We start from the raw sequence: 24,187 nt of genomic DNA, 5'->3' as shown, positions 1-24,187 counted from the left end.
GACTCTGGAGCAGAAAACACTGCGGACATTTAATTTAGTAAAAATATCAGCAGCTCCTGCAAAACCAGGACCTTGTTAATCTTCTAGGGCACAAACAGATTACTGGCCAATATTGTTTGGTGCGCACCATCTGTGCTGTAACAGGCGCTTGCTGAGGACGTGTGGACCCTCTGTGTGCCGCACTGTCCTCCAAATACTAGAATATTCATAGAAATGGCCATCTCCAGCAAGGACATACACCGGATGCCCTGGAGCAAAGTGCTTTTCAATCAATGCATTACTTAATGCATCCTGGCCTCCAAACCTCAGAGCCTTGGGAATGATCTGCCTCTTATGCTGGGGCCCTGCAGATAATGCTCGGCGGTGTTAGGTGACAGCCATTAGCTGGTGACCTGGTTTTCCAGGCCACTTGGCGGAGCTGCAGTACAGGCCATGATCAGAGTAAACAATCGTAATGTAGAACATATGGAGGCGAGAGAGAACACGTGTGTATCCTCTGCACCTTCACACACGCCTCAATAACCTTTCAGCACTCTAATAAATATGATTATCACATTAGCACGGCTTTATTATTCCCCTCCGTAACTCCAGTAGGCACCTACGTTTGTCTAGAAAGAAAAACAAGCAGGTGAAAAAGAAAATGTTCACATATGGCTCAGCTTTGTGTGTATGGTAACGGATTGCGTTTATAGCCAATGCCTGGTTTACATCCTTCACCAACTCCGCACTCGGCAAACCGCTACATTAAAAAGGAAGCCGTCATCAGAAAATTATTTAATTTAAAAAATATATTTAACACAAAAACCTGTTTTTAAACTATTTTGGCATTGCAGTAAGAAAAAAAACAAATACAATAACTTGCCACTGTCACACTGACCACTGGGGCATTTTGAGACCAACTTCCTGATGTTTCAAGAAACAATACATGTACATAACCTCAAATGGTATTTTGTATTTAAAGAGGTATTCCCATCTTCAAGATCCTATCCCAATATGTAGTAGATGTAATAAGAATATTACCATATGTCTCCAAATAGAAATGTACTACAGTTCTTCTGAATCGCTATGTTGCTTACCTCATGTGCAGGGCACTGCAGGAGCTTAGGTATCAGGACAGTTAGTTGCTAGTGGTCATAATCATGGATACCAAGTTAATGAGGTAAGTGACATAGCTAATCAGGAAAACTACATTTCTAATTGGAGGTATATGCTAATATTCTTATTGTTACACCTACTACATATTGAGATAGAATCTTGGAGATGGGAATACCCCTTTAAGCATTTATTGAGCATGGCAAAGGTAATTGTGATTGGTGGATATAATATCTTCAATTGTGTATAGCAGTGTTGCTTGTCATTGTAATTGCGCTTTCACACTTGTGTTGAACGGCATCCGTTGCTATCCGCTGCCTTGAAGAATTACGGTAACTGTTGCAGGAAACAGTTTTATTCCTCATAGACTTCTATTAGCTACGGATAGGAACGGATGGCCTTGCGTTGCATCTGTCGGTCGACGCTGCGTTGCATCCGCCTGGTAGATGGAACTCTGCATGTAGCGTTTTTCTGCACTTGGCGGGGTGTCAAAAAAACGCAACCTGCAGGATTCCGTCGGCGTCCGTTGTTTTTATAATGAACGCCTATGGTGGCGGATTTCATTAGAATCCGTCATTTGACAGATTCCGTTAACGCAACAGTCTTTACCACAACTGCGCATGCCCAGATGTGTAAAGTAAAAGAAAAAATTTCTCCATGATGATTTTTTAATGTAGATTGTGATATGAAAAAAAACAAACCAAAAACAAATGCCACCATTTAAAAAACAAAAACACCATTTAAAAAAAAAAAAAAAAAAGGGGTTATCCAGGACTTTCTTTTAATATGGGCCTAAAAACTAATAGGCAGGTAGTTTGCTACCATGTTTCCCCCGAAAATAAGAACTACCCTGAAAATAAGCCCCAGCTGGATTTTTTCGCATTTTATTATTCAATCCCTACTCCAAAAATAAGCCTTAGTTGCTTACCATACTACAATAGTATCCTGAAATATCCTGAAAGGGCTGACAAAGGCCTATGTACCTATTTGTTTATAGTCAGATGCCAGCTAATTAATGGTGAATGAACATTCACCCAAGCCCACCCACCCCTCTCCGCCGGCTTCAGTGATTGGAACGTGTGTTAATGGAAAATTAATATTCACCCTCTTCCCCTGCCTCTGTGCCAACGTCATTGACTGGAACATGATTTAATTGCAAATGAATATTCACCCTGTTCCCCTGCCTATTTTTCCTATGCCGCCATCAATGATTCAGTTAGATTGCCGTATTACTACCAGAGAATCGCATCGCAATGCTTGGACTGGTTGACAGCTCTTCTGACAGGAGCATGAATATTCATTTGCAATTAACATACGTTTCAATCACTCATGCCGTCGACACAGATGGGTGGGCAGGATTATGGGTAGGGGAAGGGGGTGAATATTCATCCATTAACACACATTCCAATCATTGACTCCAGAGTAGAGGGGTGGCCGGGGAAGGGAGTGAATATTCATTTACCATTAGTGGGTGACCCAATCACTGACACCAATACAAAATATATGACATCCCCTAAAAATAAAGCCCTAGTGCGTCTTTTAGAGTCAAAATTAAAATAAGACGCTTTCACATTTGAGAAAAACTGATTGCTTTTTTTTTTTTGGTCAGCGTTTCTTTCAAGTGTCAACAGCTTTTCTTGTATGGACAAGTGATAGACCCCATTCACTATTACAGGTACGAGTGCTATCCAGGGAAAAACAGCACTCGTATGCAACAAACTGACATCTGAATGAATGAATGAATGAATGAATGAATGGAGGACAATTGGAAGTAATGTCACTACCCCTGAAGACACAAATTGCGTCAATGATGTACAATGTGAATAATGTCATGAGTCTTTGGTAAATATTGTGTCATGTGAGTTGTAGTATGATGTAGAATGTGATAATGTTCTGTGATATCTAATGTATAATATTTATTGAACATGTTTAGTAAGGAAGTTGCTGGATTACAGGGTCAGAAGTAGTTAAATTTTGGGACTAGTCCAGCCTAGGTGGCGTCAACTGAGGGGGAAAATAACAGTTCATTCAAACATATAGTCAGTCGTGAAGGCTGTATTCAATGGGTGGTTTGTTGCAACTGAGAACAGGAGACAGAAGGCACGATAGCATGATTCTTGACTGTGTCCAGAGACACAGGGTGTGAACAGTGGTGTAACTAGAGACCAAGCCTCAAACTGAGTGGCCCCAGGCAATAGGAGCCGGAAGACGGAACACTGACATCTAGGCCCCTTAACAGTCAAGGTGGCGGGTTAACCTCAACCGGCATGTGAACAGAGTCAACCAATCGAGCAGTTTTCCGCTCGACGTCCGGGTGTGCAAGGCTTTACCCACACACATTATATAAAATATTTATATTTATCACACACACACACACACACACACACACACACACACACACACACACACACACGTCCCACCAGTAACATTGACTTTGGGGGGCCCACTGATCAACAACATGCAAAAATTGCATTCACAAATGTACCTCTGCTTCTCTATAATATACTGGGTAGTTTGTAAAATTAATTAGGAAATGGTTCTTTATCCGTTATAGTGAAACGAGAGTGTTATGCCAACTACTGATTCTGTTGGGGCTGTAAGTGATGCTCTACTGCAAATGGGGCCCACCAGAGGATTCTCCTGCTCACCAGTGGGCATGTCCAAGCCGGTAGAAAAATGTATATAAACGTACATAATTGTGTCGGATTACACTGCAAACTTAATTGCTTTTCTCATTCTCTTAATCTTTTACCGCAGCATAAATTGTAAGAGTAATAAAGAAGATGCATCCATTTTCTAAAAGAGAATACGTTGATTTCAAAAACGACCTGCTTTGTTTTGCTTGTTGCTGCCTCTATCCATCATGTAGATTTCCTTTTAGGAAGCAATTGCTGTGATCATGGGGTCTAACTTTTAGCTGATCCTGTAAAACACTGGGAATATAAGAACGTTTCTAACATCCGAAGCTGCCAAACAGGAAAGAACTAGTAAGGCACACATTGCTAACTTTGAACTTCAAGGATATTAAGACCAAATATTGTGCAAGTGTTACGTGTCTGCAGGTCTCTGATAAGAGGAAGCATTGTTTCACAATTTGAATTTCTGCACCATCTCCACACCTTAGCATTTTTTTTAATTGCCTTTTTGACACTGTTTTTTGGCTGTGTTTGGTGTGCCATCCTTTAAAATAACAGTTTTGTTTTTGAATCTTCTGGTATTGACCTCATTAGGTGAAGACTATGTAGCGCCCCTGAAGCCATCAGGGAGCTACAAGGTACTACATCCCCACCAGGATGCAGGGCCTACCCACTAGGGACCCAGCTGACCAGTGCTGGTCACACACAAACACTCCAGATAATCCCTGTTTTTCCCAATTTCCCGATAAAATGGTACCAGGCTAGGGTCAGACCAATGGATGGCCGCCTAGAGGTGGAGCCAATCCAGTCCACTAGACGACCAGGTGGGAGGGGCAGACAGTGTGTGAGTGACCATGAAAGAGAGAGAGGAAGGACTGTCAAGAGTGTAACAATGACCTGAGGGTCCAGGCGGTTAGTTGCCGGTGGAGTACTCCCGGAACTACGCACCAACAGGGTACAGAATACAGAATTCTAGGAAAACGCTCCAGGCAGACCTGATAAAATCTGCACAGTGAGAGGACCATCAAGGACCTCACTGACCTTTAAGTTCGGGACACAGTAGCAACGGGAGAACCGGGGATAGGACCAGAGACTCCAACCCCACAGGGTTCACACTACTGTCATACGGACTGCTGAAGAAGACAACCAGGATGGGACCCCCAGCTGCACCAAGCCAGGGAGACCCACCAACCAAAGAGACAGGTGCAGGGGAAAGAAGCCACCAGGTCACTAAACTGGCACTAAGGGGACCTGCGGTTAAGAGCAGCCGGCCTCGGGTGACCAGTTACCAGCTTACTGTGAGTAAAGGAACCAGTTACACTGCAACCCCTTGTGTGGCCTACCTTCAACACCCATCTAAAATCACCTATCCTCTGGGGCCTGGCCCTCCTTGCCCTATAGCCTTTTCTTATGCTTAAAATATAAAATTTTTATGTCTGATACCTAGAATACCCTAAAATGTACAACATTTCCAATGCATAGCGGAAACTAACTGGGGGGGGGGGGAAATCACGTCATTAAGGCCCCTTTCACACTGTGTTCCAATCTCCGTTCAGTGGTCCCTTCGCGCCAATGGGGCCCTTAACTATAATGGTGCAGATGGAGTCACCATGTGCTCGGTTGTGCACCTTTTTCGGAAGTATACACTTTCCGGTAGCTGACACCAAGATGCAATGCGAAAAGGGCCCAAGAATAAGGCCAAACAGAGCAGCCATTAACATCCAAGAGCCACAATTGCTAAATGCCCTAGAAAACATTCATAAAACCACCTGTGTGAGGTAATATGATGTTGGTGGGGAGACTGATAAAGAGAGACAGAAAGAGACAGACCGAGACACAGACAGACAGACGGGCAAAGAGACTTAATGGCTTTGTGAGTTTAGCTTGTGAAAAGGCTATAAAACGTGCAAAATAAATCGACATATAAGCAACTAAAAAGTGTGGCCTCATAGCCGCATCGCCAGAACAGCAGTGCATCGCAAGCAAATCGCCAGCAGCGCATCGCCAGAACAGCAGTGCATCTCCAGCACAGCAGCGCCAGCACATAGCCAGCACAGAAAATCGCCAGCACAGCAGCGCATCGCCAGCACAGCAGCGCATCGCCAGAACAGCAGCGCATTGCCAGCACAGCTTTTGGCTGCAACACAGATGCTTCGTTCGGCCTCATAGAAAAGATACAGGTAAAATGGATTCATTGCTATTCTGAGATTATGTAAATCCACCTCATTCGCTGCAAATGACTTGAGTGTCTGTAAATACGGCTGAAAGGCTACAGGATGCGTCTGACAGCGCAGCAGGATCTGGGCAGCTCCGGCACGGGGTTTGGCCAAGCGCTGCATAAACGGCTCATTTATTCCTTACAGTTATCAATGTTTGCTTTAGTTCTCAGTCCTTACAGACGTCACATTACACCTGCACTGCCCCGATCCGTCAGACACCAGCTGTCAGGCAGATCTAAGGAGGGCGGTCAAATAGGAGGATTGAGCAAAAAAAAAAAAAAAAGTTCCATTTACAACCAATTTCATAACTGGGTATTAGCATCTTGGGCTTGGTTGACAGCTCTATGGAAGGAAGAAAAATTCAATAGGTTGTTCAACAAAAATCCACCTTTTTTTCCCCAAGGCCATATAGACAATTGTCGCGGGAGGGGGGGGTGCGCTGCTCGACCACGCTCGCGGCTCGGGTCCGGCTGCTGCTGCTCGGTGGCTCGAGCGGTGGGCCGGATCCGGGGACTCGAGCGGCGCTCCTCACCCGTGAGTGAAAGGGGAATAGTTTTTGGGGTTTGGGAAGTCAGTCCGTGACGCCACCCACGGTTGTGGTGAGGTTGGGACACCACCGCTGCTCTGGACGGGGATCCCGGGAGCGATGACAGGGAGCAGCCGAGATGTTTTTCTCCCCTCCGTGGGTAGGGGGGGGTGGGGGGTTTGGTGGTCCCGGGGTCCGGTGATGGTGACTGAAAGGTAGATGGCGGGGTTTGGTGAGGTGCAGGGTCACGGGGGCAGCGCGGTGCCAGACGGCACGGTGGTACTCACTCAGCCAATAACGTAGACAGAATCTCTGGTAAAACAAACGGCTGGATGGACGGGACCCGCAGCCGGCTGCGGTGGTAACTCCCGGTAGGTTGGCGGTGACTATCTCTCCCTGCACCTGTGATGTGTTTTCGGCCCAGATGGCTTCCCACCGGTAGCCCGCTCCCCAGCGGTGTGTTTGGCAGAGGAGCCCCTTTTTGCCCGCAGGCTCTGGCCCTGGGAACTCTAGCTGTGGAGGTAGCTGCATTTCCCTTCACGGTTGAGCGGTTGCCTTGAGTCGGATCTTTGCTGCTGGGAAACCCCGGAGGTTCCAGTCGCTGACGGATTTGACCGGTTTAACGGCGACTCCAAGCCTGGTCGGGGTCCGTAGGCCCTGCCGAATGGTGCTGGCTTCTCTTCGCGCCCCGGTTCGGTACCGGCGGGCCACCGCCCGTCCCCGGTCCTCACGGTTATGCAACAAATCGGCCTCTCCTGCAGACTGTCACCACCGTCTGCCAACCTTGCTCTTGGGTGCCCGGGCCACGTACCCGGACACGGTCAGTCTGCTCCACTACCATTTCACTCCTCTCCTTTCACTTTCCCTAACTCAACTCTACTACTGTCCTTTCCCGCCTCCAGGACTGTGAACTCCTCGGTGGGTGGGGCCAACCATCTGGCTCCACCCCACCTGGTGTGGACATCAGCCCCTGGAGGGAGGCAACAAGGATTTGCGTGTGTGACTGATGTGCCTAATCGGGGTGTGGGGTGTGTTGTTGCAGTTCCTGTGACGTCCTGACTTGTCCAGGGCGCCACATTCCCCCTTGGTTAAACGCAGACAGTCCGCGGGCTGCCTGTCCATCACCGGTTTTATGTTGTAACTGTAAAAAAAAGGGGGGGGGAAACCTATAAAACATTTAAACATAAGCATTACTTTATAAATCTTCCCTTATGGGAGGCACTTTTTTAAACGTTGCTAACGGTAGTTAATTTTATTAACGGTAACGGCTTCCGCTCTCCCCCCCGTCCAAACAACCTGGCCCTGATGCTGCTCCTAAGAAGTGGGCAGCACCCCTTGCCCCAGTCCATCACCAGGCTGCCCGAGCGGGTACTGTCCCTTTCAGGGGACACACGTCCATGGGGGACCCCTGACCCCCAGAGAATGGCCACCGGGCCCCAGCCCACTCTGCTGCGGGCCCTTCCTCCAATCTGCCTCTCCGGAAGCGGTCACGGAATAAAACAAATATATTTACATGCCACAAGTTTGTGGTTGCCCTGCAAGTTCTCGGGCTTGTCCGTAAGCAGTTTCTTATGCAAACGGTGCAGAAAATCCCTACGGGGACTAGTTGCCGGCAACGGCCGGTTAAATCACAGTTGCAAATCAGATAAACTTCAGTCAATTCATTCATTTAACGGTACTGGTGGTCCCAACGGGGACAACTTGCAGCGGAGGGACCGCTGACTTTGGGGCGGCTACTACCGCAGGGGGTCGGCCCACTCAGGGACCGGACGGTACATTGGGTTCTCCTTCCATAAGCAGTGCAGCCCGGAACCGCTGATCGCCGTTGGAAACTGTGGCAGGAGCAGCGTGCTCGGAACCTCTTCTTCCATCAGCTGCACTCTTTCTGGACCTCCTGCTGCGGTGCTGGCCTCCGGCTCCCACGCTATCAAGGCTGGTTCAGGAGCTTGGGTGGCCTGATCGCGACGCGTCACGGCTGCAGCGGCCCCTTGCTCACGGGCCCACACCACGGCAACCATTCTACGCATCTCCGCCTTCCAATCCAGCAGCTGCTGCAAGCTCTGCGCCCTCACCTTCAAGCAGAACCGGCCCAGCTCCCGCTCCAGCCAAGCAGCAGTCCCGGCGGGGAGCTCACCCGGGCCGCAATCCTCAAAGGCTACTCCGCCTCGGTTCCCCCAGAGCTTAGACGCTCCGGTGGCGGGTGCTCCAGCGCTCCAATTAGAGGACGCCACCATCTCTCCTTCCGCGTCCCCCCTTGGTTTCTTTTCGGCACCTCTTCTTCAGGGGCGGAGCTTCGGCTTTCGCGCCTCCACTGCTCGGGAAGACGCTCGAGCGGGGAACTTTTCGCGCCCAAGATGGCGGCTTCTGAAAATTTTCGGCCGGACACCTCCGGCGGGACACAAGGCGCACTTCTACCAGGCAGTAGAACGGTAAGATCCTGTTCGTGATGCCAAGTTGTCGCGGGCGGGGGGTGCGCTGCTCGACCGCGCTCGCGGCTCGGGTCCGGCTGCTGCTGCTGCTCGGTGGTTCGAGCGGTGGGCCAGATCCGGGGACTCGAGCGGCGCTCCTCGCCCGTGAGTGAAAGGGGAATAGTTTTTGGGGTTTGGGAAGTCAGTCCGTGACGCCACCCACGGTTGTGGTGAGGTTGGGACACCACCGCTGCTCTGGACTGGGATCCCGGGAGTGATGACAGGGAGCAGCCGAGATGTTTTTCTCCCCTCCGTGGGTGGGGGGGGGGGTTTGGTGGTCCCGGGGTGCCGGTGATGGTGACTGAAAGGTGGATGGTGGGGTTTGGTGAGGTGCAGGGTCGCGGGGGCAGCGCGGTGCCATACTGCACGGTGGTACTCACTCAGCCAATAACGTAGACGGAGTGTCTGGTAAAACAAACGGCTGGATGGACGGGTCCCGCAGCCGGCTGCGGTGGTAACTCCCGGTAGGTTGGCGGTGACTGTCTCTCCCTGCACCTGTGATGTGTTTTCGGCCCCGATGGCTTCCCACCGGTAGCCCGCTCCCCAGCGGTGTGTTTGCCAGAGGAGCCCCTTTTTGCCCGCAGGCTCTGGCCCTGGGAACTCTAGCTGTGGCGGTAGCTGCATTTCCCTTCACGGTTGAGCGGTTGCCTTCAGTCGGGTCTTTGCTGCTGGGAAACCCCGGAGGTTCCCATCGCTGACGGATTTGACCGGTTTAACGGCGACTCCAAGCCTGGTCGGGGTCCGTAGGCCCTGCCGAATGGTGCTGGCTTCTGTTCGCTCCCCGGTTCGGTACCGGCGGGCCACTGCCCGTCCCCGGTCCTTACGGTTATGCGTCAATCGGCCTCTCCTGCAGACGGTCACCACCGTCTGCCAACCTTGCTCTTGGGTGCCCGGGCCACGTACCCGGTCACGGTCAGTCTGCTCCACTACCATTTCACTCCTCTCCTTTCACTTTCCCTAACTCAACTCTACTACTGTCCTTTCCCGCCTCCAGGACTGTGAACTCCTCGGTGGGTAGGGCCAACCGCCTGGCTCCACCCCACCTGGTGTGGACATCAGCCCCTGGAGGGAGGCAACAAGGATTTGCGTGTGTGACTGATGTGCCTAACCGGGGTGTGGCGTGTGTTGTTACAGTTCCTGCGACGTCCTGGCTTGTCCAGGGCGCCACACAATGTGTCGCCCCAGGGCCGTGGGGTACTCTGTCCCGGGCCGTATATTTACAGAGATGTCACTGGGTGGCCGTTGTCTGGTTCCGTGACCCTGGGGTCGCTCCGAAAAGGGTGTTATTTATAGAGGAGATGAAATAAAAGTTTTTGTCGTGACGCGAGTTGCGGCTATTTTATTGAAGCCGCCGCTGCACAGTTCTCACTACTGGCGCTGGTGTTGGTGGCAGCCTGGATGTTGGGCCCTCTGCAAGTAGGGCCAAGCCCCAGGGGATAGATGTTGTTGGGTGCGGAAAGAAGGTAGACCACTCAAAGGATTGCAGTGTAACTGGTTGCTTTACTCACAGAGTTGTTATGGCTGGTAACTAGAGGAAGGCTGGTCCTCACTGCTGGTCCCCTTAGTCCCAGTGCCGGTTTGGTAACCTGGTGGCTTCTATCCCCTGCACCTATCTCTGGTTAGTGGGTCCCAGTGGCTTGAAGTGTCTGGTGGTCCCCTCCTGGTTCTCGTTCAGTCTTCGTCCATATAAAACAGGTAGCTTGAACCCTGTGAAGACGGTTTCTCTGGTCCTGTTCCCCGATTCTCTCATTGCTAGTGTCCCGAACTTTATGGTCAGTGAGGTCCTGGATGGTCCCCTCACTGTGAGGTCTGCCTGGAGCATTTGCCTGACCTAGTATTCTGTACCCCCGTTGGTGCTATGGTTCTGGGAGTACTCCACCGTACTGCACTGGCAACCACGGGCATGGGCCCTCAGGTCACTGGTACACTGTCAGTATGGTTATGTCCGTCTCCTCTCACTTCCACTCACTGACTGTCTGACCCCTCCTCCCTGGTTGTCGTCTAGTGTACTGGATCGGCTCCACCCCTAGGTGGCCATCCATTGGGTCCAACCCTAGCCTGTCACCAGTCCTTGGAAAGAAAAAACCAGGGATTAAAATGAATGTTTTGCTGTTACCGGCACTGGTCTTCTGGGTCCCTAGGGGTAGGTCCTGCATCTTTGACAGGATGTGTCGCGGGTGGAGGGGACGCGCTCGACACGCTCGGGTCCGGGGCTTCTGCTGCTGCTGCTGCTGCTCGGTGGCTCAAGCGGTGAGCCGGACCCGGGAACTCGAGCAGCGCTCCTCACCCTTGAGTGAAAAGGGATGGTTTGTTTGGGGAGATGGTTCGTGACACCACCCACGGGACATGGTGATGATGGCACCATCGCTGCTGGTGACCAGCATCCCGGGAGAGATGGTAGGGAGCAGCTAGGATGTTGTCCCCTCCGTGAGTAGGGGGTTGGTGATCCCGGGGCCCGGTGGTGTAACGGGGAGGCTGGATGGCTGGGGGTGCAGGGTTGCAGGGACAGCGTGGCGCGGTGTCTGATGGCACGGGTGTACTCACTCAGACAATCAATGACAGAATCTCTGGTAAACCAAACTGCCGGATGGACGGGTCCCGCAGCCGGTTGCAGTGTTGTTGTGCTCTCCCCGGACGGCTGATGGTGGCTGTCTTTCCCTGCACCTGTTAGAATGTTCTGACTCCTCTAGTTGCCCACCGGTAGTCCGTTACCCGGCGTATAGGTGCCGTAGGAGCCAGTTTTGCCCTCAGGCGCTGGCCCTTGGATCTCTAGCCTATGGCGGTGGCTGTATATCCTCTCGGTGTGGACTGTTGCCTTCTGTCGGGTCTTGGTTGTTGGGAAACCCCTGGGGTTCCTGTCACACTCGGATTTTACTGTTGTCAGCGGCTCCAAGCCTGGTCGGGGTCCAATGGCCCTGCCTCTGTGTGCTTAGCTTCACTCCGCTCCCCGGTTCGGTACCGGCGGGCCAACGCCCGACCCCGGTCCTACGGCTCTGCAGAGTTCCGCTAACTCCTGCCGACGGCCACCACAGTCTGCCAGCCTTGCTGTCAGTGCCTGTGTCGCGGGCGGAGGAGGAGACGCTGCGCTCTCCCACTGCTCGGGTCCGGCTGCTGCTGCTCGGCGGTGGCTCGAGCGGTGGGCCGGATCCCGGGGACTCGAGCGGCGCTCCTCGCCCGTGAGTGAGAGGGGGGGAATTGATTGATCCCGGGAGCGGTGACAGGGAGCAGCTTTGTTGTTAGTTCTCCCCTCCGTGGGTAGGGGGTTGGTTGTCCCGGGGCCCGGTGATGGGGTAGGGATGGTTGGCAGGCGGGTTACAGGGCCTGGCGAGGTGCAGGGTCGCGGAGGCAGCACTGTGCCACACGGCACGGTGGTACTCACTCAGCCAATGATGAGGACACAGTTCTCGGTAAAACACACGGCTGGATGGACGGGTCCCACAGACTGCTGCGGTGTTGTTTCTCCCGGCAGGTTGATGGTGACTGCCTTTCCCTGCACCTATGTTGTGTAGTGGTTCCAATGAGTTCCCACCGGTAACCCGCTCCCCAGCTTGGATATGGGCTGGAGGAGCCCCTTTTGCCCACAGGCTCTGGCCCTGGGAACTTTAGCCTTGGCGGTGACTGTTTCCCTCTCTCGGTTGGACTGTTGCCTTCTGTCGCGACTTGGCTGCTGGGAAACCCAGGAGGTTCCCTTCGCTAACTGATTTGGCAAATTCACGGCGACTCCTAGCCTTGCCGGGGTCCGTAAGCCCCTGCCAGGTGGTGCTAGCTTCTCTTTGCGTACCGGTCCGGTACCGCCGGGCCACCGCCTGTCCACGGTCCTTACGGTAAACTCTGATAGGCCATTCCTGCAGACGGTCACCACCGTCTGCCAACCTTGCTGTACCGTCCGGGCCACACACCCGGACCAACTTCAGGCTGCTCAACTACCACTTTACTCCTTCCACTTTCTCCTCCAAAACACTATCTGAGCTCTTTTCCCGCCTCCAGGACTGTGAACTCCTCGGTGGGCGGGACCAACCGCCTGGCCCACGCCCTGGTGTGAGCATCAGCACCTGGAGGAAGGCAACAAGGGTTTTGTGTCTGACTTCGGTGTGCCTGACCGGGAGTGTGGGGTGTGTTGGGTTGTTCTTTGTGGCCGCTGGCTTGTCCAGGGCGCCACACCTGGGCTCCTACCCAGGCACACGCAGACGTTTTACTCCTCTCACTTTCACCTCCTAAACCAATCTGTTTTCCCGCCTCCAGGCCTGTGAACGCCTCGGTGGGTGGGGCCAACCGCCTGGCTCCACCCCACCTGGTGTGAACATCAGACCCTGGAGGGAGGTAACAAGGGTTTTTGTCTGACTGGTGTAACTGTCTAGGGAAGTGGGTGTGTATGCTGTTATGTCTGTGACTACCTGGCTAGTCCAGGGCGTCACAGATGCAGTAACTTGTAGCTCCCGATGGCTTCAAGGGCGATACAACAGCAAAGTGGATTTTCAGTTCAGATGAATAGGAGGAGTATGCAAGAGTTTTTGATGCATAATTTTTTTTTTTTGTCAGTAAATTTGATTCACAATCCTACAGACATCAGTGTGAACCGAGCCTTTTACATCCTGGTATTGTATATATGTGGCTGGGATTGTGATGGGTGAAGCTCATGGTGTTGCTGCCACTAAACTGTTGCAGTGTTAAACTAGTCTTGGTGGAACAAAAACAAACAGTAGAAAACTAAAAGATGGCCAGGTGCTTGCAGCACATGAGCCCTGAGCGAGCCGCCTCCTCCACCTGTGTGCGGACACAGCCCTTGGCACTCTTGGTTTTTTCATCGAAGGGGGCTGGGAAATTCCTTCTGCCTTGAAACTCTGGCAAACCTTAAAAAGACACTGGAAGAACTGGAATCCAAAAAAAAAAAAAAAAAAAAAAAAAACAACTTTCAGAGGTTAAAAAGGTGCTTGAAGGAGTGGTACCTGGTCATGGGGAATGACTGACTACACAGATCCTGGTGGCCCAAGGTGATCTCACACAATGCAATATACTCATTAAATACACGTAGTGCTATACATCACTGCGGGATTGCACTGCAAATGTTCAGCAAGCTCCAGTGATCTCAAAGAAAACCTATCACCAGAGGTGGAGGAGGCAGCTAGCCACTTCTGTTCTGTGAAAAATACTGCTAACTTCCAGATAAAGGGTTAATCTGTAGGTTAATAGTGTTCTGAAGCTGCCCGGTGCCAGCACCGAATGTCCCTCTGCCGGGAGGAAATTAACTTTATATCTCCTGGCAGCTTGGGCTTTTCAGTCATAGGGTTTGCGCCGGTGGGCCTTCACTCACTGCTCTGAGCACAGTGAGCGGCGACTAACTGCGCCCCTGGCACTGACCCACAGCAGTCTCAGCATTAGGTCTCACTCCCACTTGCAAATAAATATGGAGAGTCATGCGAAATAAAAAAAAAAAACAAAAAAAAAAAACAAAAAACACATCACTGCTCTGACGCCAATGTTATTCGATAAGGCAATGTTTTGCTTTGAGTTTTTCCTCAGCTGAAACTGGGCTGAGGAAAAAAAAGAATTAAAAAATTGCCGCATGTTGCATATGGCTGTGTATATCACACGAAAGGCAGCACTGCAAAGTTAATGGAAGCAAGAGAAGAAATAAAAAAAATAAATAAATAAATAAATAAAAAAGAGCACATGGACCATCAATATGCCATTCCATTTTTTTTTTTTTTTTTTTTTTTTTACATACAGATCTCAAAACATTTCTGTAGCTAAAATAAGACCTAGCTTTCTATTAAATTGGGGAGCAAAGGACACATTTCCCTCGCAGGTCCAATGTAGTGCATCAGTTCCAACGCTGTTCCTCAATTTCATAGATCAAAGGCTATGGGAACCTCAAAACAAGGCTCCATAGGCTTTAAGCATCAGCCACTCCCGGCTCACACTGATCTCCAAAACACCCGGCAACTGATGAGCGGTCATGTCAGTAAGGCTGGGGCCACACGTGGGACTAATGCGATCCTCGCATGACACTGCTCACGTTTGCAACACAGCGGGAGCAGAGTGTCCCTGCAACTGAGGTCAGATCATGCGATCGGACCTCAGCTGCGGAGGGCAGGCCGGCGCGGAGGAGGGGTGTTCCGGCACTGAGGAGGGGTGGGTCAGCACCGAGGAGTGGAGGGAGGGATTTCTTTCCCTCTCTCCTCCTTAGCCGGCTATTGCCATTCTCGCCCTGCACTTGCGGGTACACTGGTGTACTGCGAGTGTGTTGCGGGCAGGGGACGGACCATGGCAGGGGGGGCTGCTAGAGACGCTCAGATCCGGGGTCGTGGCGGTGGCTCGAGGAGAAGCCGGACCCGGCCTGAGCACCCGTCCGTCGCCCGCAAGTGAAAAAGGGAGGGGGGGGGGTTATTACAGGGGAGAGTTTTGTCAGTGACGCCACCCGTGGGTTGCGGTGATTGTTGGTGACACTGCCGCTGCCTTGGTATGGAGTGCCCGGGGCTGATGGAGCGGGACAGCAGGATGGTATCCCCTCCACGGGTAGGGGAGGTGTAGTCCCAGGTCCCAGGTGTAGGTGGAGTGGAGTGCTGGGATGCAGTCTGCAGGGCTGGACCGGATGGTACCGGTGTACTCACTGTTTTTTAATAAATCACACAGTCCAGATAGTAAACCAACAGCCGGCTACCGGTAGCCTCCAGAGGGGTGTGCTCGGGTCCCGCACACCGGTGAACAGAACAGGGGCCCTTCCTCCTGCACTTTAGTTTGGTGTCTCGTGTGTTGACTAGTCCGCATGAAACGGGAAAAGGCCACTCCCGGTGTCTTTGCTGTGGGAACTATCGCCCGCGAGATCTGACCCTTGGGATTTTTGCAGGCACTTGCAGACGCCCTATCCCCCTCGTTGGGCTTCCATCTCGCTCTATCTGGGCTGCTAGTGGGACAAGACTTGAAATCTTGTCCCCTGCTGGTTAATTGGAAAGGTGCTTGCAGCTGTCCTCGCCCTAGGGTCCAGGTACCCAGACTGTGCACAGCCTCCGGACCGGATTCCCGCTGTCGGCACCAGCGGGCTATAACCCTGCCTCAGTCCACTTAAGGTCTCCCGCGACCGGACCGCCATCGCCTGTGGCCCTGCTCTGCCATCTGCCACCTAGTCAGCTCAGGTAGTCCGGTAGCTACAACCCCCGACTACCACTTCACTCCTCTCACGTTCCCTGTCCGCACTAGACTAACTGTTTTGTCTCTGTGTTCCCTCCCCTTGACACCTCAGGACCCCTAGGTGGGCATCACCATCTGTCTGGTCCCGCCCACTGGCGTGTCCCCATTGTCCTTGGGGAGGGTGACTAGGCTTTTGTGGCTGGTGTTTGTACCAGTGTGTGGTTGTGTTGGAAGGCCAAGGAGGAGAGAATCCTTTATCTGGAAGATGGATGCAGTCTCCTGTGACAGCCTGATTTTGTCAGGGCGTCACAAGTGCAGTGCGATTTTTCTCTTGTCCCATAGACTTGAATGGGTGCGAGAGAAATCAGGAACGCATTACAGTAGCAGAATGCTGCGACTGTTTTCTCGGTCCGATTAGGGCTGAGAAAATATCGCTCATGGGGGCTGACACACAGGCTAATATTGGTCCGAGTGGAATGCGATGTTTTAACGCATTCCACTCGCTCCGATTTTCATGCCCTGTGTCTTAGGCCTAACGTCACCACTTATCAGTTACCGGGTCTCATGGAGATCAGCGTGAGCGGGAGTGGCTGCTGCTCATAGGCTACAGAGCATCGTTTGGAATACGTCGGACCTTTGCTTTCTAATAAATTGGTGAACGAGTGACAGTGTCTTGTTTTTATTTCTTTTTAGGTCTTTCAAGTTTCCATTTATGACTGTCTGATTCCCTGGACTACGTCGGACTTGTATTTTTTCTTTTCATTTTAAGTAAATTAGCGAACCACAAAAAGTCAGAGCGTTTGGGTTTTTTTTAAATAAATTATTTGTGTGTATTTTGCTTTTTACTTAGTGTTAGGCTACATTCACACTTCCGTTTTAAAATCAGTCAGGTCTTTTAGATGTCAACTGACGCAATAGATGTGTTATTTCACAGGATTCCGTTCACAGGAATCCTGTGGGAAAAAAACTGATCCGTCGCGTCCATTACATCCGCTGTGCGTCCGTTTTTTGACTGATTCGTCATGATCCATTTGTGTTTGCGACAGCCAAATGCCAAACATGCTGGGCATGCTCAGTAGAGCATAACGGAATCCAGCATCATAGACACCCATTATACCTCTTGATGGATTCCGACGGACACCTACAGAGTGTGTTTTTTTGCCGTTGCAAAAAATGTTACATTCTGCTTTCCTACCGCCGGACGGTCAGTCACTAAACAACTGATCCGTGACGCGGTGGATGCAACGCAAGGCCAGTCGCAATCCGTTGTTAATACAAGTCTATGGGGGAAAAAACGGATTCCTGCAAAATATATTTTGCAGGAAACCGTAATTCCTCAAGGCGACGGATTGTGACTGATGCAAAACAACGCAAGTGTGAATGTTGCCTTTGTAATGGGGGTGTCTGATATACACTTCTCCATTACTAACCCCTGGCCTTGATGCCAGCTGGCATCAACCCCAAAAAATATTAACCCAATTGCCACCCCACTAGAGCAATTGGGAAGCATTCCAATTCTGGGGCAGCTGAGAGCTGGCATTTTTAGGCTGGCAAGGGCCCAATAACCATGGACCTCCCCTGCCTGATAATATCAGCTCCCACCTGTCTGCCCTGTTTCTGATAACCAGCCAAGGTAAAGCAAACGCCATGCTTTTTTAATTATTTATTAGGTTAAAACAGGGCTAAAAACACTCATTAGTGCCACATGAATGCACTAAAGTGTACAAACCCTGCTCTAATTTAAGCTCTCCCTCCATCAACTCTCCCTGAACTGCTTCTAGCAGTGGGCATCACACCCCAAGGTCTCATAAGACCTGATGATGCGATCCAGCCGGTCACAGTAATACCAGTAGCAAACATGACTAAGGCATTACTGTGTATGGCAGGCGACACTCAGGTGCTTGAGACGCTTGTTACTTGATCGAATATTGAGCAGTGACGAGCACACTTATTACTAATGAAGGTAAAGAAAACAAACATTTTTACTGACTGTCCTAGAATTTCTGGAAGGTTGGCGAGCCTGCCCACTTCCCACATTTCACCTTCTTGTCTGCTGCTGAAGAATAATTTTGACATCTGGAAACCAAAACCCATATAATAAGAATTTGAGAAGATTTTCATGAAAAATTTACAAGTTTAATCTCTGCACAGTTTTTCCACAGTACATAGACCTCAATTCAGCCTCCATGACAATTCTCCAGATAATACAATTCATGTCAACCCACTACACACTGACTAGAGAACGGGAACAGTTACGTAATGCAGAGTCCATTAGTCATCCCCAGCTGTCCTGAATAACCAGGTATGCTGGGAGTTGTAGTTTTTGCAATCGATTGAGAGCCACTGAATTGAAACCTTCTATGTTAGTCTTTAAAGCATCAGCATAAAAAAGGCTGTAAGGAGCATAGTCTGCACCTTCCATACATGAGGCAGGTAGAGCATCAATATATACACCCAAGACAAATAATGCTCCATTTTAACAGAATATTAGATACTCCTATTATATTATCCTAACGTTTCTTCGCTCTCGATTAGAGCTTGGCGGACTTGCAAAAAACCTGGACCGGCGGGTCCCTGTTCATTTAAAAAAAAAAAACAAACCTGGATCCGGTCCAGAATCCGGTACTCATGAAAGTGTATTGGAACAAGAATACGGGCATTAAAAATGGTGGAAGGGAAGGAAGGGAGGGAGGGAATAGGAGCACGCACTGTGTACTCACTGAACCTCCGTGTCATGGCGGCAATCTGCTTCCGGGTCGCGCATTCACCTCCGGAGCTGCGTGGGTCTAGATCATGAGCTAAAAGTAAGAGGTAGATGCTAGAATGCATGGGCTCCTTCTAGGTACAATGTAATTTGTCAAGTGATGGGGGGGTGGGGGGGGGGGGGGAAGTTGGGGGGGGGGGGGGGGAGGGCGGGGGAGTTTTCAAAATGCAGCACGTGATGTGTCAGTCTCTGCTCAGTCTGAGCGGGCTGCTTCATGAAGCTGGCCACTCAGGATGGGCTGCGCCCACAAGGTATACTCCTCTGTTCAGCCTGGGCCTCCCGATGCATGACTTGTGTGTGACGCCCTGGACCCCAGGGGTCACAGGTCACTACACAACATCACACACCCCCTCCCCTGGACAGGTCACACCAGTCACACATGAAACCCTTGTTGCCATCCTCCAGGGTTGATGTACACACCAGGTGGGGCAGAGCCAGGTGGTTGGCCCCGCCCACCAAGGAGTTCACAGACCTGGAGGCGGGAAAAAACACAGTAGTCAGTGAGGAGTAGTCAGAGAGTGCCGTTGTGGGCAGTAGAGTGAGGAGTGAAAACTGTGGGTGTCTGGGTTGGAGCCCAGGCATGTCCAGCAAGGTCGGCAGACGGTGGTGGCCATCTGCAGGAGTTAGTGATGGTCAGCGGAACCGTAGGACCGGGGTCGGGTGGTGGCCCGCCGGTACCGAACCAGGGAGCGGATTGGAGCCAAGCACCAGGCAGGGTACTCAGACCCCGATTAGGCTTAAAGCCAACCTCTAGTCAAATTTTCTGATTGCGGTCTGGACCTCAGGGGTTCATTCCCACCCAAGTCCCAATTGAAGGCAACAGCCCAACCGTTCCGGATAAGTGCCACCGCCAAGGGCCAGAGATCCAAAGGCCCAGCGCCTGCGGGCAAAAGGGCTCCTCCGGTTTGTATACGTCAGGGAGCAGACTCCCGGTGCCCAGGCATTGGAGTCAAGACACAAAACACAGGTGCAGGGAAACGACAGCCACCATCAGCCCATCCAGGGAGAACACCGCAGCCGGCTGCGGGCCCCCATCCATCCAGCCATTTGGTTTACCAGAGACTTTGTCCATCTGTGTCTGAGTGAGTACACCAGTGCCATCCGGCACGGCGCTGCGCTGCACCGCAACCCTGCGAACCCCATCCTACGGGAACCCAACCTCCTACCGGGCCCCGGGACCAACCGCCCCTACCCATGGAGGGGTCGACATCTATCTGCTCCCCGCCATCGCTCCCAGGAACCCTGTCACCAGCAGCGGTGGTGCCCACCATCACCACAACCCGTGGGTGGCGTCACGAACTCTGTACATATCCTAAATCCAAATTCCACCCACTTCTCACTCGTGGGCGAGGAGCGCTGCTCGAGCCCCGGGTCCGGCCCGCTCGAGCCACCGAGGAGAAGGCACCGGATCCGAGCGTGATCTCCCCGAGCAGCCCCCGCGACAGGGAAGCTGGCCCCCGACAACTGCACTCGGACACCCAGGAACAGCCACGCTGGCGAGGTTTCCTCCTCTGCTCGTCCGACCCGCAGACAGCGTCTGAGTGGAAGCAGTCAGATGCTGTCACAAAGGCTGTGGGCACGTCTGACTGCAAGCAATCACAAACGCCAGGTCAACCGGTGGGAGGGGAAAGTCGTGCATATGTGATGAGCGTCCAAGGGAGGCCGCAGGAGTAGTGTACAGCCGGCGCCTCTAAGTATGAAGCACTAGCTTCATTCTTATTTTCTTACATTTTTCCTTTTTTTTTTTTTCTTTTAATTTCCCGCGTTCCGGTCAAACAAATGGAATTCCGGGCCTGGGTCCGGCACCTGGGCAGCTTTGAAACCACGTGGATCTGGACTTTCAGTCCGGGTCCGCCCAGCCCTACTCTCGATCACATTACAAACATTTGTTCTAAATGATTTATGTATTTATCAGATAACATAAAAACCTAAAAGGAGTAATTATTTTCATTTTTAGTTCACCAATTTATAGTACAGATGGAAATAAGAAACTTTGTAAGTTAACTTATCAGACAAATCTGCTTCTTTCTCCTCCAGAATTCATTAGTCATTATAAAATTTGCAAGTCACAGTAAGATTTGTATTCAAGTGAGACAGATCATTGCATTAGTGGCAGATGAGATGGCAGATACCGGATGATATTCTATGTGGAGGGGTTAGGTTGGAGAGGTCTACAGACATATCTCCTCCTCCCTCCGATTTACATAGAATCTTATCAGCACCAGCTGCCATGTCCTAATATTCTAAGTACACCAGAGTGGGGAGGAGCTCTGCCTCTAGCTCCTCCCCCTCCGCCTTCCTTCATATAAAACTTAATGAAATACAAAAATTCCAAAGTGTGTATAATCACGAAGCTGTGTGTGAACAGTCTCAGACACCTGCAGCTACACATAGGACCACTCCATACGAGTTATAAACCAGGAGGACAAGGAGTTGAGGTCAAATAAATACTAAATTTATTTGAACAATCACATAAAAACTTCCAAAGGACTAACCAAGTCAATCAAACAATACATGGAAGATACAATGCATAGGATAATGTAATGGGTACAGGCACCAAGGCATCACACAGGTCTTATTAGATGTGAACTCCTGTAAACATTAACACTCTAGGAATGGGAATGATAGCTGCCTATATAAGTACAGGGATTTCAGGATGTATAATACATGGCTTTTTGTTTTTTCGTCATTGAATTGGTCGGTGGCTGACCCCCACTTTGCTATGCCCCCCAATTTGGGATGTATTCCAACTGTCTAGATTTTGGCGGTTGGTGACTGTTCACATTGAGTCATCAGGCCCTGTCCACAGGCTATTTACTTCATGCAGCATTTGCTTGGACCTGTCCCGCCCACAGTCATGACTTTTATAATAAGTACAGTTTGGAATTTTTAGTGTTGAAGTGCACATTTAGGCTATGTGCCCACGCTGCGGATTTGCCGCGGATTTTGCCGCGGATTTCCCGAAAATCTGCAGCAGCGGCACTTCCAAGCCATTTCAATGGCATTTTGGAAATGCTGTGTCCATGCTGCGGATTTTTCTGCCGCGGATTTGCCGCGGATTTTGATGCGGAAAAATCTGCAGCATGTCAATTGTTTGTTGCGGATTTTGGTGCGGATTTGGGTATAGAATGGGAAAAAAAAAAAAAAAAATCCGCATCAAAATCCGCGGGTGCGGATTTGCCGCGAAAGTCGCGGATTTTCATGCAGAAAAATCCGCAGGTACATTCTACCGTGGACACATAGCCTTAGTGCTGGCTTTTTGTTTTTCTACATCCTTTTTAATGTAAAAAAAGTATGTGATTATTCACTAAGGGCTAATTGAGAATGTCCCTTGAAGTCTATCAAGCCATCTTTTCAACTGAGACTTAGCAGCAAAGACCTCGGCACTGGTAGGGTCCCAATGATGCCACGCGCCATATAACAGAAGGGCTGGGGCGGCTACGTGCCATATGCCCTTCCATTCACTACTACTGCAGAGACCGGAGACAGATGTAAATATTTAATTTTCCATTGTGAGGTTTTATAGGGAAGGAGGAGATTGCAAAAAGGTTGGGTGGGGACGGGGGGCCCCCCCGAGGACCTTTGTGTCCCCCTGTTGGATTGTGTTTGCAGACTTAAAACATTTAGTATGATTATTTTCCCTGATCACATTAGCAATGCAGCACTCATATGCATATAGCTCCATGTTCAGATGCTCCAAGCCTCATCATAAGGGAAAGTCACAGCTGGAATGAACACCGAATATAAACCATATTGTCTTCAGCCCGGCTCATAAAAAATGAAACACCCCAGGCTTAATATACAACGCATTAAAAGAAGATGTGGCCAGGAGTGGTGATTTTATTAGTGTGTCCTCATTAATAATACATGGAAAACGCAGAACACAGGTTCCCTGACCAAGGTCACATCTGTCAGCCAGAGAGTCTGACATCTTGCATTTTGAACACTTTATTACATAGGACATATGTAACGACTCTGCATCAATAAGGAATATATTGCCACTTGTATGGGTGAACTATTCGAAAGTATGATAGACGTATTGTCCCTTGACTCACAGAACAAAGGAACATGGACCATAGTTTCGTGTGGGACTGTACGAGGGCCTTTTTGCGTGCCAACTTATGAAATGGCTACTTATTGTGGATTGCATCAGCCCCCTGCGGTGCAGTAGTCTGCATCATCTGGAGGACAACTGAACTAGTGATTACTGAGGAACAGCCATGACTATCTTGCCCCAATTTTGTGGGACAATGCCTTGAAATGGGAGCCGAGGGATATCAAAAAGGGGCCTGCTATCATTTGTCATTCTACAGGACTTCAGCTTAGCGTCCATGGTTCCAGCTGCCCAATACAAAGTCCAGAAATTCGTTTGGAGAACCCAGGTTGGGACAGTACGCTCACCTGGCCAAATACCTTGCTGTGCTAGGTCGGCTTCCTAAGTTTGCTACCATCTCCTTAGTGGGTACCCACCAAAAGCAAGATGCTGCTGGCTGGGTTTATGGCTCTGGATGCCCCAAAGTTGGGAGGTTCTAATACCTAGCGAATCAGAGGAAGCATGAGTGTCACTTGCACCATGTTGTGTCCTTGCTGGGAATATAAAATATACTGCTGATTGTCCAGAAGCAAGGACTAGGGGGAATTAGGAGCAGGTAGGTAAGGAATTGGTTAAAAGATAGGAAACAGTCGTAATAAATAGTACATCTCGCATTGGGCTATAGTCAGCAGTGGGGTATTGCAGGGATCTAAGCTAGGACCAATTCATTTTAAATCTCTTTATTAATGACCTTGTGGATGGGATTGAGAGCAAAGTGTCAGTCTTTGCTTATGACACCAAACTATGTAGGATATTAAAAACGGACCTCGATAGTACAATATTACAAAACGATATGGATAAGATGTTGGCAGGTCAATAAGCAGCCCAGTATCCCACATCATAGGAATCAGCGTCTGTACCTCAACAACCCCAACTACTCTCAGATTACATAGCAAAAACAATTCTGATAGTTGAGGTTCATAAAAGGTAATCTAAGGGTAAGAGAGGGGCCATAAGAAAAAAAATTCAACTGAAAAAAAATGTAAAAGTATTAAAGATTTTAATTGTTCAAATATGATTAGCTGTCAAGTACAGATAAAATTCCTGATTCATAATACACTTGCACTTTTTTTTGTTGAGTTCAGGGCTCAGCGCCTTTATAGATTTGGCTGTAATCATTTCACATGTGCTTTTTTTCCTTTACATTTGCTACTCTGGGCAGAGTTTTATGGTTTCCAGATATATTCGCGACTTTTCAAAAATAAAAACAAAAAACGGATTTGTTGAAATTTACTCTCGTCCCCCACAGTGATTTTAAGCA

The 24,187-nt window shown here is 50.2% G+C and overlaps 1 protein-coding gene across 5 annotated transcripts in view; it reads right to left on the bottom strand.

Moving 5' to 3' along the window:
- TPD52 (tumor protein D52) overlaps positions 1 to 24,187 on the bottom strand; it is a 275,297-nt gene that overhangs the window by 174,045 nt on the left and 77,065 nt on the right. Inside the window, exon 1 of one of the 5 annotated variants that reach the window (XM_075353150.1) lies at positions 1 to 178. This exon is cut by the window's left edge and continues 525 nt beyond it. The exons of 1 other annotated variant lie outside the window; for it this stretch is intronic. The gene's annotated coding sequence lies outside the window, so the exon portion shown is untranslated. Of the gene's footprint in view, positions 179 to 24,187 lie in introns of those variants that run through there. 3 more of the 5 variants (XM_075353149.1, XM_075353146.1, XM_075353147.1) reach the window with 3 other exon arrangements.

Source organism: Anomaloglossus baeobatrachus, chromosome 6, assembly GCF_048569485.1.
Source record: "Anomaloglossus baeobatrachus isolate aAnoBae1 chromosome 6, aAnoBae1.hap1, whole genome shotgun sequence".
NCBI lineage: Eukaryota > Metazoa > Chordata > Amphibia > Anura > Aromobatidae > Anomaloglossus > Anomaloglossus baeobatrachus.
This window is presented reverse-complemented; position numbering and strand designations above follow the sequence as displayed.